We start from the raw sequence: 24420 nt of genomic DNA, 5'->3' as shown, positions 1-24420 counted from the left end.
GTAAAGAGTATAAAAGATGCTCAGAAGGAATCTCATAAATTACAAGCAATAAAAGAAATTAAGAAAGGCAAAACTCAGTTGTGCCCCCAAGATCGACAGAAAATAATTCAAATACTTGGATCAGGGTTTCAAAAGTTTTAACATCTTTTTTCCTAAACAAATACAAGTATGGAAGCAATTGATAGTATCTATGATTTGGATGATACTATTATTATCTCAAACTCCACTAAAAAGAAGATTACTTCAAGGTAAATGCAATAACTGGAACAGACTGGAATACGAATGGTACAAAAAGTTTTGAAATAAATAATCAACAAACCTATTTGAATCTCTCCGAAAGTTTCTTGTTGTGTAAATTTAAATTCACTAAGGCTGGGAATAACACAAACGCTACACTTGTAAATGATTTCTTCTGGAAAATGTTTGATAGTGTGCGTTTGTATATTGGAACACAAGAAGTTGAAGCGGTTGATTATGTCTCTGCTGTATCTGAAATGATAAAATTTACACTCTATACATTCAGTGATAGAATGGGAAAGGGGTCTGTCGAAGGTTTTATTCCTGATATGTCAACGGGAACAAACACAGACCCTGGGTATACTCAAAGGAAAGGAATGTATAATGATGATACAAAAGCAGAAAATAGTTTTACTGTGGCAGTTCCTCTTAAAGGTATATTTGGATTTTGTGATCATGATAAAGTTCTGTATGGCCTTAAAATTAGATTTCAACTACAAAGGAATGATAATGAAAATCGATTGCTTTTTGGTGTTGGTAGTGCTTTTGGTGATCAGAATAAATTTGTAATTGAGGAAATGAGTTGGTATATCAGTGAATATACTCCTAATCTTAAAACAGAAGAGATGTTGAATCGAAGACTTAACTCAAAGAAACCACTCAGTGTATCATACCTCAAAAGAAGATGTCAACACGTTAAACTCAATCAAACAACTTACACGTGGAATTTGGGTGTTCTGGAAGGAAAGCCACGATATCTGTGGATCATTTTTAAAAAGCCAGATGGTGATACTGCGACTGATAAGAATAATGCATTGAGTGATAATGCTAAGGTGAAACAACTTCGCGTTTCTCTAGATGGAACATTTTACCCACGAGATAGATTGGAAATTAATTGGGAAAAAATGATTTTGCTGAAGCATACAAGTCTTACCAAAAGGTGTGTGAAAGTAATGGAAATAAAGAACCTATTTTGGATATGACAGCATTTAAAAGTTTGTATACAATCTATGCGTTTGACCTGAGCGCTCAAAAGGAAACTATAAAGTCTAATCGAGTGGATACTTCCCTATACATTGAAAGAGGAGAGAGTGAAGAAGTTGATACATATTGTTTGCTTTTGGAAGAAACAGAATTGCAGATTAATACAGATAATGGTGTGATGATTAGTCTCACATAATTTTTTGTTAAATAAATGAGTGGCAAAGTACCAACTGGGGTATATGTTAATCAAATCAATCTTCATAAACTATCATCTTGTGTTCAAAATCAAAAGCCTTGTACGATTAACGTTAATACAATTCAGAGAAAAGGAGCAGTAAGAATTGATGTTTTTCTCACAAGAGAACAGGTTAAAATCTTGAATGACACTGGCTCACTTAAAATTAAAATGACAAAACCAATGTTGAAAAAATATTCAATAAGAGAGACGAGTGGAGGATTTCTCCCATTTCTAATTCCTTTATTTGCTGGTTTAAGTGCGGTTGGAGCATTGACGGGTGGTATTTCAACAGCGGTGAAAACTGCCAACGAAAGGAAGGCTCAACTCCAGGCTCAAAAAGAATTGGAAAGACATAACAAAGAGTTGGAGAAACAAATTAGTGGAAGTGGTGTAATTGTAGATTTTGCTGAAAAACTTGAAGGTCTGCCTGATAAAGCGAGATTGTTAGTTGGAGATATGCTTTCTTCTATAGCACAAGCAGGTGTAAAATTAACGAAAAGAGGTAATGGATTATATCTTTCTAATAAATAAATGAGCATTGATGAGTGGTTGAAAAAATTTGGAAAGAATACAACATCAAATTTACAACTTGTCAAATATTGTAAGAAATTAAAAATTCATAATGTGGTTATTTGTATGAGAGATGAATTAACAAATGTGCCGAAACATACAAAGAATATTATTATGAACTTAGAAGATAATAATGGGAACGGTTCTCATTGGGTTTGTATTTTTAATAGTCAAGACAAATATTATTTTGATAGTTTTGGTCTTCCACCACCTGTTGAAGTCATAAAATTCTTACAGAATGGTGTTTATCAAACATTTCAAGTCCAAGAATTAAATTCCAAGTGTTGTGGCCAATTATGCCTATATGTGTTATTTCAACTCAACAAAAATAAAAAATTTATGATATTATTTTTAATCTAATATAAATGACTTATGTTGGTAAAGATGGTTCTATCTTTGGTTTATCTCAAGAACTGGATATTGATTTATCAAATTATTACACAAAGGCACAGGCTGAACGACATAAATATAATATAACCAAAAATATTAACATGAAAAATGCTTATAAATTAAAAAATTATCCAAGCCCGACTGACGCGAATGACTTGGTGAGATTAAGCGATTTATCACAATATATATCCTTAAATAAAACGGCTGTGTATTCCAAAGATACAGAAGTGTTGATATTATCTCCAGGTCATACACAATTCACAGTTCGAATTAAAATATTTTTTTATAAAGAAGGGCGTATCGTTTGTATGAGAATAGAACAATGGGGGTATGATATGAATGATTTAGGGTATAATTGGTCATTTAAAATTAACCTCGAAGACCTGGAACAATTAAATCAGTCTCGTAAGGAAGAATATTATCCACTTGGTATCGAGAATGAGTTTTGTGGGGCCACGATTAGTAAACAACAAATAAAAGAATTTAATAAGGGTAAATATAATAATGGTTTTGCCCTTGTTTATCTCATGAAAACAGAAAAAACAGGATTATATATAATAAGTAAGGAAATACAAAATGATTTAACTATGGGAAGATGGGGAGGTGTTTCGTGCCATAATATTATTCTAACATATATTTCTAATACATAAATGGCAGCAAGAAGGCTTCAAGAAAATTATCATTTCTGTGTCCAAGCATACCTTCAAGAAAAGGGTATTCGGTATTTTAATAAATATGTTCTACAACATAAGAATGAGGTATTTTCAATAAAAGATTGGCATTATGCTGATGTTGATAAACCGACAACTTTAGATTTAATTAGAATGTTAAATAATGAAAAAATTATAAAGTTAAGAAAAGGTAAGGCTCTTTTAGAAATTCAAAAGAAATTTTATTGGTTTCCTGTTGTAAAAAAATTATTTTGGATACAGGAATAACAAGAAATCCTGATGAATATATGTATAATATTCTATGGGGTGTAAGCGATTCAAGGATAGTAAGGGATGAGGAAGGAGTTGAAGAAGAGAGGGAAGAGGAGGAAAAGGAGAAGAGGGAGAAGAAAGAGAAGGAGGAAAAAGAGAAGAGAGAGAAGGAGGAGAGGGAGGAAAGAGAGAAGAGAGAGAGGGAGGAGAGAGAGAAGAGAGAGAGGGAGGAGAGGGAGAAGAAAGAGAAGGAGAGGGAGGAGAGGGAGAAGAAAGAGAAGGAGGAAAAAGAGAAGAGAGAGAAGGAGGAGAGGGAGGAAAGAGCGAGACAAAATAAATATCAAAATATGGAAACCAGTGAGATTAAAAAAAGATTAAGGGTATTACAGAAAATAACTCAACCCACCGAGGAGGAAAACAAAGAATTGGTAAGTCTATTTGCAATACTTTCGACAAGACTATTGACATCGACAAGATATGGATTTTAATTCAAGTTTTTCATTTTTTTTTCTTAAATAAATGGGGGAGAGAGTGAAGGCATTTCTAAGGATTCTTTATGTTTTAAAAATCAAGATTCAAATGTGCATGTTGGAAACTAAAAAGGTTTTTGCACTCTGCAGGAATTTTTCTCATAAATAAATGAGTTATTGTCTCAAATGTAAAAAGAAAACTAATACTAAAAATATTTCATATATTAAAAGTAAAAATAACAGGGTTATACAAAAAGGTATATGTTCGGTGTGTGGTTCAAAAAAATCAATTTATCTCCCAACACAAACTAGGAGGAGATATCCAAAAGTTTTTATCAGGAAGTAAATTTACAACTACTGGAATACCAGGGGAATTACATCTTCCAGGGTATTCTTTCTGTGGCCCAGGCACAAACTTGGATAAAAGATTAGATGAGGCAGACAATCCTAAATCCTGGAGTAAGCCTATCAATAGAGTTGATGAAGTGTGCATGAGACACGATATTGATTATGGGAATACCACAACGTTGCAAGAAAAGCATGAAGCCGATAGAGAAATGTTGTATAATTTGTCTCTGATACAAAATCCAACCTTGAGAGAAAAAGTTGATCGGTTCATTGTGAAGAAGATGATCAGTGCTAAATTGAAACTTGGTCTTGGAAATTCAAAAAACTTATAGGCTCTAATGATGTTATTAAGACTGAAGAGCAATTAGCTGATGAATTACATAAACCAATATTCACAAAGTTTCAGAGAAGGAAAGTTTATTCCAAGGAAGTAGATTATATCTGGTCTGCTGATTTGATTGAACTCAATAATGATAAGGGGTACAAGTATGCTTTAACCGTTATTGATTTGAGGAGTAGATATGCGTGGGTTGTACCATTAAAAAACAAAACAGGTAATACTCTTATGTTAGCCTTCCAAAAGATATTTAATAAAAGTAAGAGAAAACCTAAAAAATTGTGGACTGATGAGGGTAGGGAGTTTTATAACAAGACATTTATGAATTTTCTAAAAAATAACAGTATTACATTATACAGTACCTTTAATGAAGGGAAGGCAGTTGTTGTTGAACGTTTTAATCGTACCTTAAAAGAGAGACTATATAAAAAATTCACACAACTCGGTTCACAACAATGGTCATCTTTTATTCAGGATATTGTGGATAAGTATAATGACACGATTCACACGGCAACAAATATGAAACCATCAGAAACATTTACAAAATTAAAATATGAAAAAGAGATTAATGTCAGAAAACCTAAGTTCAAAGTTGGTGATATCGTAAGAATATATAGGTGGAAATCTCATTTTGAAAAAGGTTATACGAAAAGATGGACCAACGAGCTTTTTAAAATTGTTGATGTAATAGATACGGTTCCTTGGACTTATAAGATATATGATTTGGAAGGGGAAGAGATTTTAGGTTCATTTTATTCACAGGAATTACAAAAGACAAAGATAAATTGAAATTTTTTGACTCCGCCCCTTTTTGGCTCCACCCACACAAGCCCCCGCCCACACAAGCCCCACCCACACAAACCCCACACAAACCCCACCACACACCCCCCCCACAAGCTCCAATAAATTGAAATTTTTGACTCCGCCCTTTTGACTCCGCCCACACACGCCCCTCCCACCGAAGCCCCGCCCACACAAACCCCACACAAGCTCCACACAAAAACTCCACACAAGCTCCACACACACAAACCCCACACAAGCTCCACCCATATTCATCATATTCACATAATTAGTGATTAGTTAATTAGTTCCCCACACACACAACATGTTTATTTAATTAAAAAATTATCCACCCATCCACACAAGCTCCACTCATCCACCCATCCCCCCATCTCTCCACCCATCCATTTATCCACACAAACCTCATCCACATAAGCCTCATCCACATTCACCCCTCCCACACAAGCTCCACCCACATAAACCCCTGCCCATATAAACCCTGCCCACATAAACCCCTCCCACATAAGCCCTGCCTACACAAGCTCCACACAAAAACTCCACGCACATAAACCCCTCCCACACAAGCTCCACCCACATAAACCCCCGCCCACACAAGCCCCACCCACACAAGCCCCACCCACACACACACCCCGCCCACACAAGCCCCTCCCACACACACCCCACCCACACAAGCCCCCACCGAAGCCCCGCCCACACAAGCCCCGCCCACACAAGCCCCACCCCCCTCATCCCCCCTGTGCGCCCCCACCTTTGACCCACCACCTCCCTCATCCCACCCCCACCCTTCCCCACACACACACATGGGGAGGGGAGGGATGGGATGAGGGGGTGATGGGTCATTGGGGAGCGCACCCACCCCCCCCAACCCCCCACCTTTACATCTCTTTTATTCTTTTCTTGTAATTCAGAATCAAGTAATTGTAAACAAAACAAATATAGTTTATTAATATTGAAAATATTAAATATTCATTTGCGAGAATGTACAATCTTTCCCAGCAATCTTCTTCAGATGCCTTGTGATTTCGAAACTCAGACACCATATTCTGTTTTGAAACAAAAAGTGGATAATAATTAGGTTCTATAAAGATAATTACATGGTAATATGAATAAGCCTCGTTGACCACTGAATTAACACACCAGGAGCCTGTCATCCTTTCAAGGTCAATAAAATGAATTCCAGTGTACTGACAAAACCACGTCCAAACTAATGATGCAACCAACATAAGGCGACATTCTAAAGAGAGAGTGATATTAATAATAATTCAGAAATATTTACCTCCAGAAAATCATGTGTTGTATGAGTGATATTAATAATAATTCAGAAATATTTACCTCCAGAAAATCATGTGTTGTACAAGATTGCTTCAACAGCTGATGTTGTGCGATAGTGCTGAAAAAAAATAATAATAAGTCAAGGGTATAGATGAAGAGACAGACAGGGAAAGCAACACACACACACACACACACGCACACACACACACATACACACACACATAGACACACACACACACGTGCCTCACCATTGGTTTAATTCATTCGAGATCAGAGACCAGTCATTATAAATCATTGGCCTCTTCAATAAGAGCAGAGAGAGGTAGGTAGAAAGACAGACAGAGAGAGAGGCACACACACACACGTGTCTCACCATTGGTTTAATTCCTTCGAGATGAGAGGACGTGATAAGACTTCATGCCACTCATTGAAAATGTCTTTCAATTCTCTTCTAAAATCATTGATCTCTTCAATAAGAGTATTAATTTCATGAACCACGTCGTGATATGTGAACTCAATTTCTTCCAATGCCCTGTCAGGGAAAAAATATATATATATATATATATATATCAGAATTATCATGATTTAATTAATAATCATTTGCTTCATCGTTCAAAGAGAAAAGCATACACAAACTTACCAACTCTGTAGTGGGCTGTTGGCTTCATCGGAAGAAATATCGTCCATGCCTCAGTTGTAAAAATGAAAATCCCGTCTGGCAGAAACTTTGTCTGGCGAACCGCTTATAAAGCAACGATGAGGAGATTGCTTAATCATTGGGTGTGGGCACAGGAAATGACAAGCTTCTCTTAATGATCTCATCTGGCCACCGCCCGAGTTGCAAATCATTTTTGGACATAAACCACGCCATAAAAGTTTTGATTCAAATGTTTTCAGTTCGTGTTCTGAGATAAAATATAAACACGAGACCTTGTCTCACAGAATAGTTCCTATTTTTTCACAGCATGACAGTCCAAAACCACTTCCTCATTCACACAGCATGGCCGTGTCAAAAAAACACTTCCTCATTTTCACGGCATGAACTGAAAACATTTGAAACAAAACTTTTTTTCTGGCATGGTTTATGTACAAAAATGATTTGCAACTCGGGCGGTGGCCAGATGAGATCATTAAGAGAAGTTTATCATTTCGTAATGGCACAAAAGGGGTATCTTAAAAAATATAAAGATTCAAATGTTTTGTTTTTCAATATTTTAGATGGGGATTATTGTGCAAAGAAAATTAAACTATTGAAGGAATTTGAGAATGAACAAATGTTTATAGGTTCAATGAGTGAGCTAAACAATATGCATTGGTTATTTGATAAAGAGTGCCCCGAGGCTTAGACGTTTCAGATATTTCTTTCGAATCACCTTTAACAAATCTTTATCTTGTTGTATGGGTTATTTGATAAAGAGTGTCCCGGGGCTTCGGCGTTTCAGATATTTCTTTAGAATCACCTTTAACAAATCTTTATCTTGTTGTATGGGCTATTTGAATAGAGAGCCCCTAGGTTAAAAGGGGAAATAAAAAATGACCATTTTTACAGCCATTTTTCCCTGCTGTGCAGGGGTTTGGCTTTTTCTTGAGGCAATGTTTTATGGCCGGATGCCCTTCCTGACGCCAACCCTGGTCGCCTCTTACGACACACAGGGATATGGTACACCTATTCTAACCGGGGCATACACCGGGACCAGTACACTGGCACTCATTTCGCCGACCTCGGAAGGATGGCAGGCTGAGTCAACCCCCTGGTGTTAATTCAGCAGCCAACGGGATTTGAACTCAGGACCCTGGGATCCCAAGCCGCCACCCTAACCACTAAGCCAACACCAGGCTCCAGGTTAAAAGGGGAGACAAATAAATATACCTTGGGCTAAAAAGGGGATTTATTTTTTTAGGGGAAAAAAAAAGAAAAATTTCATGGCTGAAAATCCCCCATTCATTTACATGGGGAAAAGTGAGCCAGAACCAGTATTCTTACCCTACTCCTTTGTACAAATGCAGAAAGGGCAGCACCCAGATATGGGAGAAAAATTACTTGACTTATTCGAAGGAATAACCCAATGTGCTAGTCGCCACTGTAAATCTCCAGTCCTTTTTGCAACCAGCTTACTATAGAATGAGTTCCATATCGGCTCAGATGGGAGTCCTTCCGGCATTAGTCTTTTCTATCTGGCCGCTCCATTCAATGGAGAGTCCTCGAGTAGGACTTGAGTAGACAGTCTATATTGGTCTTTACTGCTATATTTCTGAAAAAATTTTTTCCTGAGCTCATGGGGGGTAAATCTCTCTGACTCCTGGGGTGGTACTAACCGTGTCCCCAGCGGATTGTTTTTAAGACTGGGAACCCATAAGGCTTTACTCTTGTTCCAGTTACAGTTCAACGAAGATGTCAAGCAAAAGAGATTTAAACACTTAACAAATGCAGAGATATCATTGTCATTCTTAATGACCACAGTGACATCATCTGCATAAGCTGATACAACGATTGAAGGAATCCCTGTGGATACAGTTACTCCTGAAAGATTTTTCCTGAATAGAATTAGAAGTGGTTCTATAACCAAGGAGAATAATAATCCAGAAACGGGGCACCCTTGCCTCACCCCTCTCTGTACCTGTATAGGAGAGATGAGCTCATTATTAATTGTAAAACTACTACATATGTTGCTGTACAGTAAGGATACATAGGCCCGAAAATTGGTGCCAAGACCACATGCTTCCAACACATGATGCAAAAACACATGATCAACACTATCAAATGCCTTTTCTAAGTCAAGGAATATTATCCCAAATTCTTTTTCCATGGAATCACACTCCAGCAAATCTCTGATCAAAATTTTTTTGTCATAAATTGATCTGTTTGGGATACAGTAGTTCCGATCAGAGTTGACGAGATCACCAATTACCATCTTCAACCAACTGGCCAACACTTTTGACTATTGTGTAGTCCGTACATAATACTGAGACCGGTCACCAGTTCTTCATCTGCCGTAAGTCTCCAGTCTTTGGTAGAAGAGACACCACCGCTCTTCTAAAACTTAGAGGCAGTTCTCCATTTACCAAAGATGATTCCAGGACATTCAATAACTCAGGGCCCAAAAGGTCCCAAAATGCCAAGAAAAACTCTGCCGGTAAGCCGTCAATTCCAGGCGCTTTCCCCGAGTTCAATCCAGCAAGGGCCTGCATTAGCTCAGGCAATGTGATTGGTGAGTCCAAGCTCAGGTGCTGGGGCTCAGTGATGAAAGGAAAGTGAGAAGAGAATGGAAGGAAATAAAAATCCCATAGTTTGCTCACAAACAGTATGTTTTGCATAAATTTTTGAAAAATAATCTCTAATGCACAACCATACATCACTGGAGTTAACAACCATGTTTCCTCTTGAGTCCAGCAGAGAAAAAACGGTATTTTGTGATTTGTTGACAAAATCCATTTGGAAAAAGGATTTGCTGGGAGTATCTCAAACCTTGATGTTGTTATCCTTAATCTGATTAACATACCTGCTGCTTTCTCTTGCATTAATTCTCTCAATTGCAGTTCCGTACACTCAACCCATACACTCTTTTCAACTAATATCCTTTGGTCTCTCCTGTTTCCATATCTGGCCACTTTACTCTCTAACTGTATGTTATCAGCTTCTAACAGTCATTGTTGTATTATTAACATTGGTGACATTTGAAACAAACTGCTGACAAAACATTCTAATCTGTGCTTTTGTGTTGTCCCACCATAACTCTAATGAAGAAAAAGAGGCTTTTTTTGAGAGTTGGATAGCCCAAAAGGTATAGAAGCCTTTTTTAAACGAAGTATCTTCAAGAAGATTGGTGTTGAATTTCCAGTACGCACTTTTATGTGAGGGTTGAGGGAAAAAGAGGCCCATGGTAACTAAATGATGATCGGAAAATAATGAGGGAAAGTGAACCGGAGAGAAAACTGCAGTCCTGAAATGCGAGTTTATGTACCACCGGTCAAGTCTAGCAAAGGATGCTCTCCCGTGAGCCCAACGTTCCCACGTATATTGAGATTCGTTGGGGTGACATAGCCTCCATGCATCTTACAAACCTATTGCTGAAAAAAAAAATAGACAAATCGGCATATGATTCAGGGTGAGGTTCTGCTGTATTTCTGTCTAAAAGAGGTTCTAAGGTACAATTAAAATCACCTCCCATGCAAATACAATCTTGATATAAATTGAGTGAAAGTGTCTGATTAAAGACAAAAAGAAGGCTCTTCGTGCTACACTCTCACTGGGCGCATACACATTGAATAGTGTAAAATGGAAATTATTGATGACCAGTTCTAGAGAGATGAACCGGCCTTTGATAATCTCTTGGAAGTGGCATGATTCAGGTACCAGCCCAGGTCTGAATAAAAAGGTCACACCAGCAGAAGAAGAAGACAAATTACTAAAGAAGCACAGTCCCTTAAAGAGGTGACACCAATCATACTCCACACCTTCAGTTATGTGCGTTTCCTGGAGTAAAAGTACATCTATTTGTTTACGATCAAACAAACTTTTCACTTGAACCTGGCGGTTGTGACATGCACCTCCGCCGTTCATATTTAATGTTCCAAAAATGATCTTTTTCATGGTTTATCCAAAGGCTTGAGCGAGTGCAGAGAAATTTCAGTCCCCGCCTTTGGAACAATCTTTCGAAGACGATGAAACTGTGACTTTGTTAACTTGAATTCAGCAAGGCTTCCTCATGATGTCTTTTGCAGCTTGAACAAATGAAATTGAATCAGGAAAGTGATCTTTAATGATCACATTTCGGTGTCAATATGTTTCATTCAGAAAGGCAAGAATAAGTTATGGGGCTATGTGTGACTGATACGATGAAGATTGAGACAACTCAGTCACCTCAGCTTCATAATTTGATTCTGAAAAATCAGACCCAGCCCCACCTGGGTCATATAAATCAGTCTGAGCAGTCACTATTTCAGGTCCTGGAAACTCTGAAGATTTGCCAGAATGTTCCTCAACTTTACTCTGGTACTCAGTACGTTAAACCGGAGCAGTAACCTCGGTTTCTTGCTCTTGAGGGCTGATATTCACTGGCTCAGTTGAATAACCAGGATAATGAGTGGGATTTTGTATCAATGAAGGGGTAGTAAGGACTGAAACATCTCCATTCTGCTCGGTCTCAGCAGGAAGTGCTGGTGACGACTTGCTAATGAGCTTTCCATCAACATCAGCCTCACCTGATGCTTTACTCGTCAAATTTCCAGTGTTGCACAGTAATCCTTGAAAATCATTTTCTTCATTAATCAATCCAAAATCATTCTCCCAAGTATCAATGCAGCTTGGAGAACCCTGAGTAACACATTGAGGTGCATCCTCAACTTCACATTCTTCGTCCAAAATTACCTTTTTTTACGGTAGTGTTGGAACTACTAATATCGGATGCTCTTCATTTCTTTGTCACGGCAACGGGATCCTCCTCCATCTCCACACTACATGCAGCAACAGCCAAACCATTTGGGTTGTCAGGGGGGATTTCATTATCTCCTAAAGCTGGGGTGTTGTCTTCTTTAGGATTAGGAACTGGAGTAAAACCCTGAGTCTTCTTATGCGAGGAAACAACAGGAAGCGTCTAGGTATTAGGAGTTACTCTATTCTCTACTATTGGGACCGGGGTAATATCTTTTTCACAATTGGTGTTGTTATGACCTGCTTCACCACACTTTACACAAGATACTTTTGGACAAAACCTTTTCACATGTCCAAATACTCCACAGTTAAAACATGTTAACGAGGCTGAAGATGCATACATTTGGTACTCATAATTGTTATAGGTAACTTTAAACGAAATATTTAGACCGGTATCGTCACCTCGATTGGGAAGAACCATATAAACCTGCCGTCGGAAACTCATAACGTTTAATCTGTTCATCTCGAGCTCCAAAAGAAATCATCGAGATTTTCGACACAACTGTTCCGTATCGTGACAGAATGCACATCAGTTTTTCATTGGTTATAAACGGGGGTACATTTGAGATAACAATTCTCATTGATGGGGTATCCATTGGCGAAGCCAATATAAAGAGAACAGTCTCTGTAGTTAATCCTGAACTTACAACATCGTGAACAAATTTTTCATCAGCCAAAAAAAAGACAACAATTTTCTTATTCATTTTCGATGCTGCTCTTCCATTTTAATTCCCTATTATTTTCCCCACTGATAAAACAATGTCTTCGGTGGCAATTCCTTCAGGTGGAACGCACACCAATGCATGCATGTTAAATTATCCTTGTTAAATTCCTTGTTAAATTATCAAACGCCTAAAACCGAGTGCGTGTGTCCGCCATATCAACGGTTTATGTCCCCCTTTTTGCTTGAGCCTGACAAAGCAAAGGGGAGTCAAACTAAAAAACAATCACACTAAAAACTAAGGAAAGTGCATTATAAGCAAAGAAAAAAACAAGGACCAAGTTTACAAGGCCTCATCAAAGCAGGTAGGCCACACCTAAATAGGCCAGCTCTCACTCTTTCCCTCTCTCAAGGATACAAGGGATAGAGAAGACACAGACAACCTCCAAAAACACGTTGGGAAGAAAAAGAGGAAAAGGAAAAAAGAACCGAGATCTCACAACACAGAGCAGGAGCCTACGGCGGCCATGACACCACGCCCAGAAACCAAACCAGAGACAGAGACTCGGAGAGAGAGAGAGAGAGAGAGAGAGAGAGAGAGAGAGAGAGAGAGAGAGAGAGAGAGAGAGAGAGAGAGAGAGAGAGAGAGAGAGAGAGAGAGAGGGAGAGAGAGAGAGAGAGAGAGAGAGAGAGAGAGAGAGAGAGAGAGAGAGAGAGAGAGAGAGAGAGAGAGAGAGAGAGAGAGAGAGAGAGAGAGAGAGAGAGAGAGAGAGAGAGAGAGAGAGAGAGAGAGAGAGAGAGAGAGAGAGAGAGAGAGAGAGAGAGAGAGAGAGAGAGAGAGAGAGAGAGAGAGAGAGAGAGAGAGAGAGAGAGAGAGAGAGAGAGAGAGAGAGAGAGAGAGAGAGAGAGAGAGAGAGAGAGAGAGAGAGAGAGAGAGAGAGAGAGAGAGAGAGAGAGAGAGAGAGAGAGAGAGAGAGAGAGAGAGAGAGAGAGAGAGAGAGAGAGAGAGAGAGAGAGAGAGAGAGAGAGAGAGAGAGAGAGAGAGAGAGAGAGAGAGAGAGAGAGAGAGAGAGAGAGAGAGAGAGAGAGAGAGAGAGAGAGAGAGAGAGAGAGAGAGAGAGAGAGAGAGAGAGAGAGAGAGAGAGAGAGAGAGAGAGAGAGAGAGAGAGAGAGAGAGAGAGAGAGAGAGAGAGAGAGAGAGAGAGAGAGAGAGAGAGAGAGAGAGAGAGAGAGAGAGAGAGAGAGAGAGAGAGAGAGAGAGAGAGACAGAGACAGAGAGAGAGAGAGAGAGAGAGAGAGAGAGAGAGAGAGAGAGAGAGAGAGAGAGAGAGAGAGAGAGAGAGAGAGAGAGAGAGAGAGAGACAGTAGACCTCCATAACTCCAAAACCATGAAACCTAGTGGCCTGCAACTTTGTATGTACAAGAAGGGAACTCCAAGGGAGTGCATGAATGAAAACTGGATGCTTGGGTAAATTTAAACATCCTTTTTGAAGATAATTGATGGTAAAACCATAAACAAGCTTACCTTTGGGCAGCATGCGTTCAACTTGCTCAGCTCAGGAGTCTTAATTGGCCATTTTGTCCACTCAGCTAAAAAAATGCCTCGTCTTGGAACAAGTCAGATTCTGTGCAATAAAGGTTCACACCTACAAATTGCTGAATACACTGCTGATCTTCATACTTATGAATCTCTGGATACATTTCTGATCTTCAAACCTATGAATCTCTGGATACATCGCAATGTTTATAAACACCTGGAGATGCTAGTGTTCATGCCTTTATTTAATTTCCACATATGTGATAAGCTATAAAATCATTTTACCTGATCCAAATTAAAAAATTTAAACTGCGGAATTGACCTTCGCAGCAGCTCTGACCACGAATAATTATATATTTTTAAAAAGTGCTCATTTGTCCAATTCGGACAATGACAATCCGGGTGTCTCTGCATGGTGCTTTGTATGACTGATCCCTTACCAAGCCCGCTGTTCCTTCTCACCCGTTTTGTTGGAGTGCTTGTTTGAGTGCTTAAGCCACTTGACGAGCACCCTCCAGTTGATCACGGTAAAACGCATGCAGTTCGTGTCATCCAGTTCGCCCACTGAAAGATGCCTCACCACACATCGCTATACACTCCCGGAGATGGGTAGTTGTGAGGAAAATGGGGGAGAAAGGAGGGGAAGGAGGAAGAGGGGAGGGGAAGGGGGTGTTCTGGTCTTGCGTTTGGTCAGAGGAAGTTTCGAGTTTCGACTTTCATTTGGTTGGAGAATTGAAGGGAAGTGGGAAGGTGAGTGGGGGGTGGTCCATCTTTGCCAGAATTAATGCAGTATTGCATGAAATGGGGGTACGTTCAAACAGGTCATATGAAACTCCTGCAGGAGAAGAAACAAAGTGAAATTTTGTGGACAGGTTCAGTGTGTGACAAGGACAAACTGCTGAGATTTTGGTGAAGATCCGGATTTGATGACTAGAATTTTAAAAGTGATTCTTCACCATTGAGAGACAGGTAAGGGCCAAAAACGAGATGCAGCACGATATCTCAAAAAGTTGTGGACGGATTCGGACGAAACTTGCTGGACAGGTTGGGTGTGTCACAAGAACGAATTGATTCGATTTTGGTGAAGATCCAAATCCAGATCTAGATGTGATAATTATTTAATTTAACAAAGTGATTCTTCACCATTGAGAGATTTGGGGGAAAAAAACGATACATAGTATGATATTTCAAAAATGTATTTATTGGGCCCGATAAGTTCTTATGGATCAGGCATTACGTGGTGGAGGTATGCGCTCTTATTGATTGTAAATACCGCTGAACGGCCATGCTGTTCTCCCCCCTCTTTCCCTCTGTAAATTAATTCCCTCGTTTTAATGAAACTTTGTGTGGCCATTGTTGTGCTTAGTAAATTGGTTGATTGACCCTTTAAACAGGCAGATTGGGTCTACGCGTGCATCCCTCAATGCGGAATGGTGACAAATTTCACTCGGCTATCCTGTCGGCATCCCACCGCGGTCGTTGTGTTTGGAGACGTCGATTCACGCCAAAGGTCGAAGACCGCAACAGTACTTCGAGAGACTGCAATTTGTGTTCAGCATTAAGCAAACGATCGGGGTTGTCATTTTGAAGCACCTGTTGAGTCTGAATAAGGTACAGGATGAGATAAACCTCAACAATTCCATAGTTATCAACAATTGGTTTTAGGATAACTGATAACAAAATAATTTCATCACAACTTTGGATCTTGTCCATCTAATATAATGTCATCCTTCCGAGGTCGGCAAAATGAGTGCCAGCATGCTGGTATACTGTGTCGGAATGGTGACCCGTCCAGGATTGTGCCCAATAGCCAAGGAGACTGCTTAAACAGCACCAACGCTCTGCACAGAATATGGTCCCAATTTCCTCCTCCTCCTATTATAATGGAATTGTTAATACTGTACTAAAAACGATGTTGTCCACATCTGGGTTCTACAATTGAGTGCTGAAGTCATGGTTGGTCTCATCCAGCCCCCTTTATGGGTCCGATGGACTCCGTTACATTCCTGCCAACATTTCCAACTGTTGTCATTCTATCATCTTCTTCCTGATGTTCATAATACTTTGCTGCTGACCGACACCCCAAGAGGGTTATCACTGAACCTGCCACAAGATGATAGCAAGGTCACCCACCTGTCCACCTGGGGTACATCAAGTCATGATGGGCTTCATTCTGATGGCATACAATGGCCGCACCAGCTTTATTAGCAAAAATAAATTCAAGAGACAAAATAAATCTACTTTCATGTTCGACAGACTTCATGCAGTTTATAACAAGCATAAGGTGAAGGTAATGTCCTTTACATTTCATTAGGAAGTTCTTGGTGCAATCACCTCCCTTAATCTCTTCTGATTTTACCTGAGCATTCGACACTCCGAAGATCCAAGATCGGAAAGCCGAGATGCACAGATTCCGAAGGACAACGTCTTCCTATTCAAAGTTCCTGATGTGCAGGGTAGCCACAATATTTTGTCACATGACATGACCTTGTGGCCACCCTGTACTGTGTTGGAGACTTTTCACTGAGGCTGTTTGGCAGGTACAAGTCTACAGATGCTCACCTTCGTTCGGTATGCAATCCAAGTCTTACCTGCCAACAGCAGGAAAAGCAAGCGTATTCTGCCCACCAATTCGAAATCTCTGTCTTAAAGGTATCCACTTGTAATATCCACAGGTGCACGCTTGTTATGTATCAGACTCACCGGATCAGGCCTGTAACGACTGAAAGTCCAAACTTCACCAACAAAAACAGATGTACAAGGGAGTCAAAACGTTTTCGTACTTTAAAAACATATAATTAACACAATCGAAGATCGTCTCAACTTCCCCGTGGTTACTGAACCCGTTCATTGAGCAAACATCTGAAACCACAAGCCGATGACATCACTCCAGCAAGTGGAGGGAATTCCGCGAATGTACGTCATTATTTTCTCGGGGTGGATACAGGTGTTGTGGATATTAGATGTGGAATTATTGAGAACGACGTCTCTGCAAAACAATATATTTTCACATTGATTCACCTTATAAGCTTGATGAACTCCATCAAGGGATATTTGTGACGTTCCCGACACCAGTCCGAGTCGAGCTGGTCAATAAAGCTCAGAACAGGTTTTTATATTACCCGCACACAAAGCGAAAATTGGGGTTCATCCAACAGAGTAACCCAGTTCCACATATGGCACTGGGTTACATGAGGAATATGGACCCAGGAGGAGGCCATTCGGCCCATCGTGCCTGCGTCACATCAACACCACACCGATTTATATAAAAACAAGAAAAATGCAAAATATTTGTTTTCGTGTTTTCTGAAGTTTGTTTTTAGTTTTTTTAATATTGTTTTGTAGATTTTTCTGCATTTTCTTGTAGATTCTCTGTATTTATTTAGATTTTTTTGTACTTTTTCTGTATTTCTTTGTAGATTTTCTGTATTTGTAGTTTTTTCTGTAGGTTTTTGTTGTTTTTTTATTGATTTTTTTGTAGGTTTTCCGTATTTGTAGTTTTTTCTGTAGGTTTGTGTAGTTTTTTTCTTTAGATTTTTTTGTAGGTTTTCTGTAGTTTTTTTCTTTAGTTTTTTGTAGGTTTTCTGTAGTTTTTTGTTTGTTTTTCTGTTGTTTTTTTTTGTACTTTTTCCTGTAATTTTTTGTAGTTTTATTTGTTTTTCTATTGGTTTTTTTGTACTTTTTCGTGTAATTTTCTGTCTTTTTGTCTCCCCCCGACACAAATCTCAATAATAAAATACATGATCTCGCGTAGAAGTTTCCACAACCTCTTGCGAACAACTGGAAATGACGTCGCCTTCTGTCTGTCTGTCCATCTGTCTGCAAACTTCAGTTTATGAACGAGGAACAACTTTATGTCAATTGAATGTTATATTTTGAACATGAATCGGAACATTAATGAGAAAACGAAGCTGCAGTTTAGCAGCGTACATTGCCTCTGGATTGTCAAGATCACACATGCTTTTTCCTGTTTGCCTGTCCTGGCAATCAAACAAAATTGAAAAACATTCCAAACAGGAAATTTACTGTTTTTAAGGATGTCATAAAGGATACAAACACCAGGTATGAGTAACTATTGTAACAAATCAAATAAGGTGGTGTAATGGACTGCAGCAATAGCCAAAAACTTTTAGGATTTTTTTTTTTTATACAACCTTCGAAATCTTCTTATATATTATTTCCGAGTTTGTGGTTTCGCGTTGCGCTATCTTCGACTTTGTTCTGCGCTTGAGTAACGTGCTATTCGGCTTACATTATCTCAAAGACCAAATGAGGTGCATGGTACAAAAAAGTAAATAAAATGGTTCTGAAACAGTGAAATCGTATTCCACTTATTGCATTAAAGTAAAATTACTACTGATACTCTGCATCAGTTCCTTTCTCAAACACACCCACCCCAACATGTCGCGCAGAGCACGGGTTATGCTAGTATATATTATTTCCGAGTTTGTGGTTTCGTGTCGCGCTATCTTCGACTTTGTTCTGCGCTCGAGTAACGTGATATTCGGCTTACATTATCTCAAAGACCATATGAGGTGCATGGTACAAAAAAGGTCAATAAAATGGTTCTGAAACAGTGAAATTGTGCCAAAAACGGTTACTGCATTTGGCTTTGTGTCCTTTGGTCTTACGTAACCTATGTATAAAAAGAGGGTTATGTAATGGTACATGACTGATTGTTAGGAATCTCCACACCCATGTTCTAGATGCTGAGATCCAAACTGGGGCAAACAAAGGTGACTATGTGTTGATACCACGAATCAAACTGGCCCCATCAGATGTGAACTTGCCATTCATTCTTGAAAGAACACAGTTTCCAGTAAGAGTCAGCTACTGCATGACTATAAACAAAGCGCAAGGCCAAACCTTTGATAAAGTTGGGTTATATCTTCCACAGCCGGTGTTCAGCCACGGTCAGCTATATGTTGCCTTCTCACGATCACGTCGGTTCTCGGACATTACGGTGCAAATTATACCAACTACAAAACAAGGGTTCCACAATGACAATGCTATAACCCAACACATTGTGTATCAAGAAGTACTTTGAACATTGTATTCCACTTACTGCATTAAAGTAAAATTACTACTGATACTCTGCATCAGTTCCTTTCTCAAACACACCCACCCCAACATTACGCGCAGAGCGCAGGTTATGCTAGTCTTTATTTAAATTTAATTATGTACTTGAACACTGTAGAACACAAATCGTCTTCTTGTCGCTTCCAAAAGCCTCCAGTTTTGCAGTACTTGGATATGTTAAATAAGGTGGTCTGGAAGACACTGCATCAGTGGCAGTAAACTTCCAGAATTAATTTTTTATACGACTTTTAAATTCATTATTTTATTTCAATTGAAATGTATACTTGAATACTGCGTGGGGTAAGGTGCTCTATGAACTCTCTAGTTGTTCGTTGTACTCGTCCAAAGCTTGGCAGAAATGTCAATTGGAGAGTATCTCCTGGAAGAATACTTTGTTGCATCTTGAGATTTTAATGCATATTTCCGAGGGATGTATTATCAAGGAGGTGCTGTATAATTTGATTGTCTTCTTTAAGTTATTTTATGTTTGGGTCAATTTTCTGGGATTCTATCCGTTTGATGATCAATGGTTATGGGGCAGTCAAATGCCGTTTTGCAGTTGATCAACGCTGTTGACACTGGTTCTTCATTGATCAAAATTTTCTCATATACAAGGGGTGGTCAATAAGTTTTGTAAACTGGGTATATAATGAAAATGCAGAACCACAAGTCACATTTAATTTGTCAATATAGTCTCCCTTGATTTCAATGCACTTACTCCACTAATCCTTCAAACTCACTTTGCCAGTCCTGTAGAAGTCTTCTGACTGCTCCTCACACCACACCTCAGTAGCCAACTTCAGCTCATCATCCTGAACACAGTGCCCTTGGATGTGGGACTTCAAGTTTCAAAACAGAAAAGTCACTCAGGGCCAGATCTGGACCATATGGTGGGTAGTTGAGTTGTGAGAAATCACAAGTGTGAATAGACACCTGTGCAACATGGGATTTGTGGACCAGCGCATTGTCATCGAGCAGGAGCACACCCCTAAACAACATTCCTGGTCATTTCTCATGGATGATGTTGTGCAGTTTTGGCATTAGGCCACCATGATAATTACCGGTGATTGTTGTTTTATGTGACAGGTAGTCATTCAGCAGAATCCCTTTGGCACCATGATCTTGTCGGCAGAGGGTTGAGTTCTGAAATTCTTGTGGATTTGAGAATTTGAATGCTTCCTTTGCATGGATTCCATCTTTGACTCGGGGTCGCAGTGATGAATCCCGGTTTCATTGCCTGTCACAAGACGAGAAATAAAGTTGGCTGAATTGGCTTCATACAGATCAAGGAGCTCACAGTTTGAAGCCATTCTATGGTGTCAGGTCAGGTTCGATCTGTGACCTGCTACAGGTACCATGTAAACCTGTACTAACCTGTTCCATGGTCGGGTTGTCGGCGACTAAACCGTCTCCCCCACCAGGTTTTCTGGTGAGGAGGGTGTTTGGATATGGACACCCAGCAGGATTAAAAACAAAACCTGTCAAAGGGCGGAGGAGCTCCTTGTGAGCCAACGGCCATCCATATCTAGTGCCCAACTGTGTCTGCGGACGTCCTCCTGCAGTTGGGTTACTTGTTATTAGGAGGTTGGTGGCAGGATTTGCACTCCAGCCACCGTAAAACGCTTCATTCCGCAAAACGCAAAAAAATCTGAAAACCCACTCCGTGGGAGTACCTCCTGTGCAGCTTCCCTTCGCAGGGCAGCTCACCGGATGATGGGATTGGGGCAAAGCCTTCGGGACCCCCAATCTTTGATAGGAGGGAAACCACGGGGTAACATCCCTGGGTCAGATTGCGGGAGAGTGTGTCGGAGTGGTGCTGAGGTGTCGTCCACCAGACGGCGGTCTCCTTGGGTTAACCTGAGGCGGTCCCTTCGGGTGGGTGCCTGGAATGTCCTATCCCTAAGAGAGGATGATCACCTGTCTCTGTTATCATCTGAGCTCAAGCGTTTGGACATCGGGATTGCAGCTCTCTCTGAGGTTCGGAGACCGGATTGCGGCGAGATAATGGTGGGTGGTTACACCTACTATTGGTCTGGTCGCTCTGATGGTTACCATACCCAAGGAGTTGCTGTAGCTGTGTCCAATAAGCTGACCCCAATGATAATTGAGGTAACACCGGTCAACGAGCGTATTATGAGATTAAGGATTCGTCACTCCTTAGGTGTCATTTCCCTGGTCTCTATTTATGCTCCGACTGAGGCGAGTGATCTTACCGTGAAGGACACATTCTACGCCACACTCGAGTCTGTGGTTGATCAGTGCCCCAGACGAGATACACTTCTAGTCTTGGGGGATTTCAATGCATCGACTGGAACTGATAGGGATGGTTATGAGGTGTGTGTTGGTCCCCATGGGTCAGGAACTATGAACCAGAATAGCACTAAGTTCCTTGACTTTGCAAGAAGTCATGGACTTAGGGTGGCTGGGTCATGGTTTCAGCGCCCGCAAGCTCATCGCTGGACTTGGTATTCCAACGCTGGCGGTGTGGCAAAGGAGATTGACCATGTCCTCATTGACGGTCGTTGGAGGATGATCCAGAACTGCAGGGTCTACCGGAGTGCTCAGTTCCTCAATACTGACCACAGGCTTGTTGTAGCAACTCTAAAGCTGCACCTTAAATCCTGGAGAATGGTACCATCCCAGCCTAGGCTGGATGTTGCCAAGCTCAGGGATGAGAGAGTAGCTGAGGAGTTTGCGAACAGGCTGAGTGGACACTTGGGGGTCTGGGTGCTTTGGGGGGTCCTGAAGAGTTGTGGAGCATCTTCAAGACCACCGTCCTTGATGTTGCCGGTGGATGCCTTGGAGTTCACCGCAGGGCAAAGAAGAATTTTGTCTCTCAAGGGACACTGGATACCATTGACCAGAGTCGCAGGGCCAGGCTGAATGGCAGAGCTGAGCTGTTCAGGGAGCTGAGGCGTAAAACTGTACGTGCACTGAGGGTGGACAAGGAGGCCTATGTGCGAGGAATCTGTGAGGGGGTAGAGCATCACCTGTGGACAGGTGATTCTCGTCCCGCTTACAGGGGAATTCGCGCATTACGTTCATCCAAGCCCATCCCTCGGAGCACTGCAGTTCGAGCAGAGAGTGGTAGGCTCTTGACAGAGGAGTCTGAAGTGAAGGCCCGCTGGGCCGGTTACTTTGAGCGGTTGTACCAGGCTGATCCCCCAGCTGTCGAGTTGGACGTCAAGGGTGTTACAATCCCTGTTGCTGACCCTCGAATCAACTGTGGTCCACCATTGCTTGTGGAAACATGGGCTGCGGTGAACCAGTTGAAACGGGGCAAAGCTCCAGGGATCTGTGGCATCCATGCCGAACTTCTCAAGGCTGGTGGAAATGCTGCACTCGCGTCGTTGCATGCAGTTTTGTGCTCTGCCTGGAACACAGGCATCATCCCAACTGACTGGAAGAGGGGCCTTGTTGTCCCTCTCTGGAAAGGGAAGGGTGATCGCCAAGACTGCAACAACTACCGAGGGGTGACGCTGCTCTCAGTGCCGGGCAAGGTCTTTGCTCGGATAATTCTTGATAGGGTTCGCCACCATCTGCTTGAGCACCAGCGTCCAGAGCAGTCAGGCTTTACACCAAAGAGGTCAACGATTGACCGTATCCTTGCACTTCGTGTCCTCACCGAACGCAGACGAGAGTTTCGGCAGGGGCTGCTTGCAGCCTATGTTGATCTCTGTAAAGCGTTCGATTCAGTGAATCGGGATGTCCTCTGGAGGATTCTTGGTCTTCGTGGGGTGCCACCAAAACTGATCGATCTGATGTCTGAACTCTACTCTGGTACTGAGAGTGCTGTGAAGTGTGGTGGTACCATCTCTGACTTATTTCCAGTTGTTACTGGAGTTCGTCAGGGGTGTGTACTTGCCCCCACACTTTTCAGCACTTGTATGGACTGGATTTTTGGGAGGATGTCGGAGAGATCAAGTTGCGGTGCATCGTTTGGCAATGTCAAGATCTCGGACCTTGATTTTGCAGATGATGCAGTCATCTTTGCGGAGACTTTAGACATCCTCTTGGGGGCCCTCGAGGTGCTGAATGAGGAGTCGGAGCCGTTGGGATTACGGATTTCTTGGGTCAAAACAAAGATCCAGGCTTTCGGTGACATCTTGGATGCTGCTGTCCTGTCTGTGTCTGTTTGTGGTGAGGATGTTGAGGTCGTGGATAGATTCACTTACCTTGGCAGTGATATTCATGTCTCCGCAGGTTGTGAGCCGGAGGTCAATAGACGTCTGGGTCGGGCCTGGGGAGTCATGGATTCACTGGATCATGGGGTGTGGCGCTGCCGGTACCTGTGCGGGAGGACGAAAGTCCGAGTCTTCAGGTCCTTGGTACTTCCAGTCTTGCTCTATGGGTGCGAGACTTGGACTTTGACCAAGGATCTGAGACGGAGACTTAATTCCTTTGGTACCAGGTCTCTTCGGAGAATCCTTGGCTATCGCTGGTCGGATTTTGTGTCCAACGAGCGGTTGCTGAGAGAGACTCGGATGAGATTTGTTACCTGCATAGTCCGTGAGCGTCAGCTGCGGCTGTATGGACATGTGGCTCGTTTTCCTGACGCTGATCCTGCTCACCAGATTCTCTCAGCGAGGGAGTCTCATGAGTGGAGGAGGCCAGTGGGCCGACCACGTGCCTCATGGTTGCAGCAGGTTGACCATCATCTCAAGGAGATGGGGATGGGCCTGGCATCTGCCTGGGGGATGGCCAGACGGAGGCCCCTGGAGTACCGGCGGAAAGTGGACGCAGCGACGCGCTGTTCTGGCACATGCTCCCATACCTGACCTATGGTGTCGATCCTGACTGCTGAGGTTTTGAGGAACCCATCTTGCAAAAACCTTCGACATGGCCAAATGTTCATGGATGATGGTTACAACACTTCCATTTGAAATGCCAACCTCAGTGCATATATATTTGATCTTGATACGCTGGTCCTCCATAATCAAGTTCCTGGCTTGGTCTGCAGTTGCCTCGTCAGTAGCATCTGAAGGTTGTCCTGATCGGGGGTCATCCTCAAGGTTATCATGCCCATGCTTGAACTCCTTGTCCCACCTTGTTATGATAAGCACATGAAGGGGCATTTGTGCCATACACTCCCACCAAGCATCAATTAATTTCTGTTGCTGTGGAACCTTCTTTGGTTAAAAA

The 24420-nt window shown here is 41.4% G+C and overlaps 1 long non-coding RNA gene across 1 annotated transcript; it reads right to left on the bottom strand.

The window, feature by feature from the left end:
• Positions 1 to 6187: 6187 nt before the first annotated feature.
• On the bottom strand, positions 6188 to 8045 carry LOC147033343 (uncharacterized). The gene is made up of 3 exons (XR_015055539.1): positions 6944 to 8045; positions 6631 to 6688; positions 6188 to 6341 (listed from the first exon to the last, which is right to left on the bottom strand). It is a non-coding gene; the product is annotated as an uncharacterized LOC147033343 (long non-coding RNA).
• Between the last annotated feature and the right edge of the window lie 16375 nt (positions 8046 to 24420).

The sequence above is a fragment of the Eptatretus burgeri genome, chromosome 2 (genome assembly GCF_056783735.1).
Source record: "Eptatretus burgeri isolate ZD-2024b chromosome 2, Ebu_testis_v1, whole genome shotgun sequence".
Taxonomy (NCBI): domain Eukaryota; kingdom Metazoa; phylum Chordata; class Myxini; order Myxiniformes; family Myxinidae; genus Eptatretus; species Eptatretus burgeri.
Note: the sequence above shows the minus strand (reverse complement) of the source record. Positions and strands in the feature narration are given on the sequence as shown.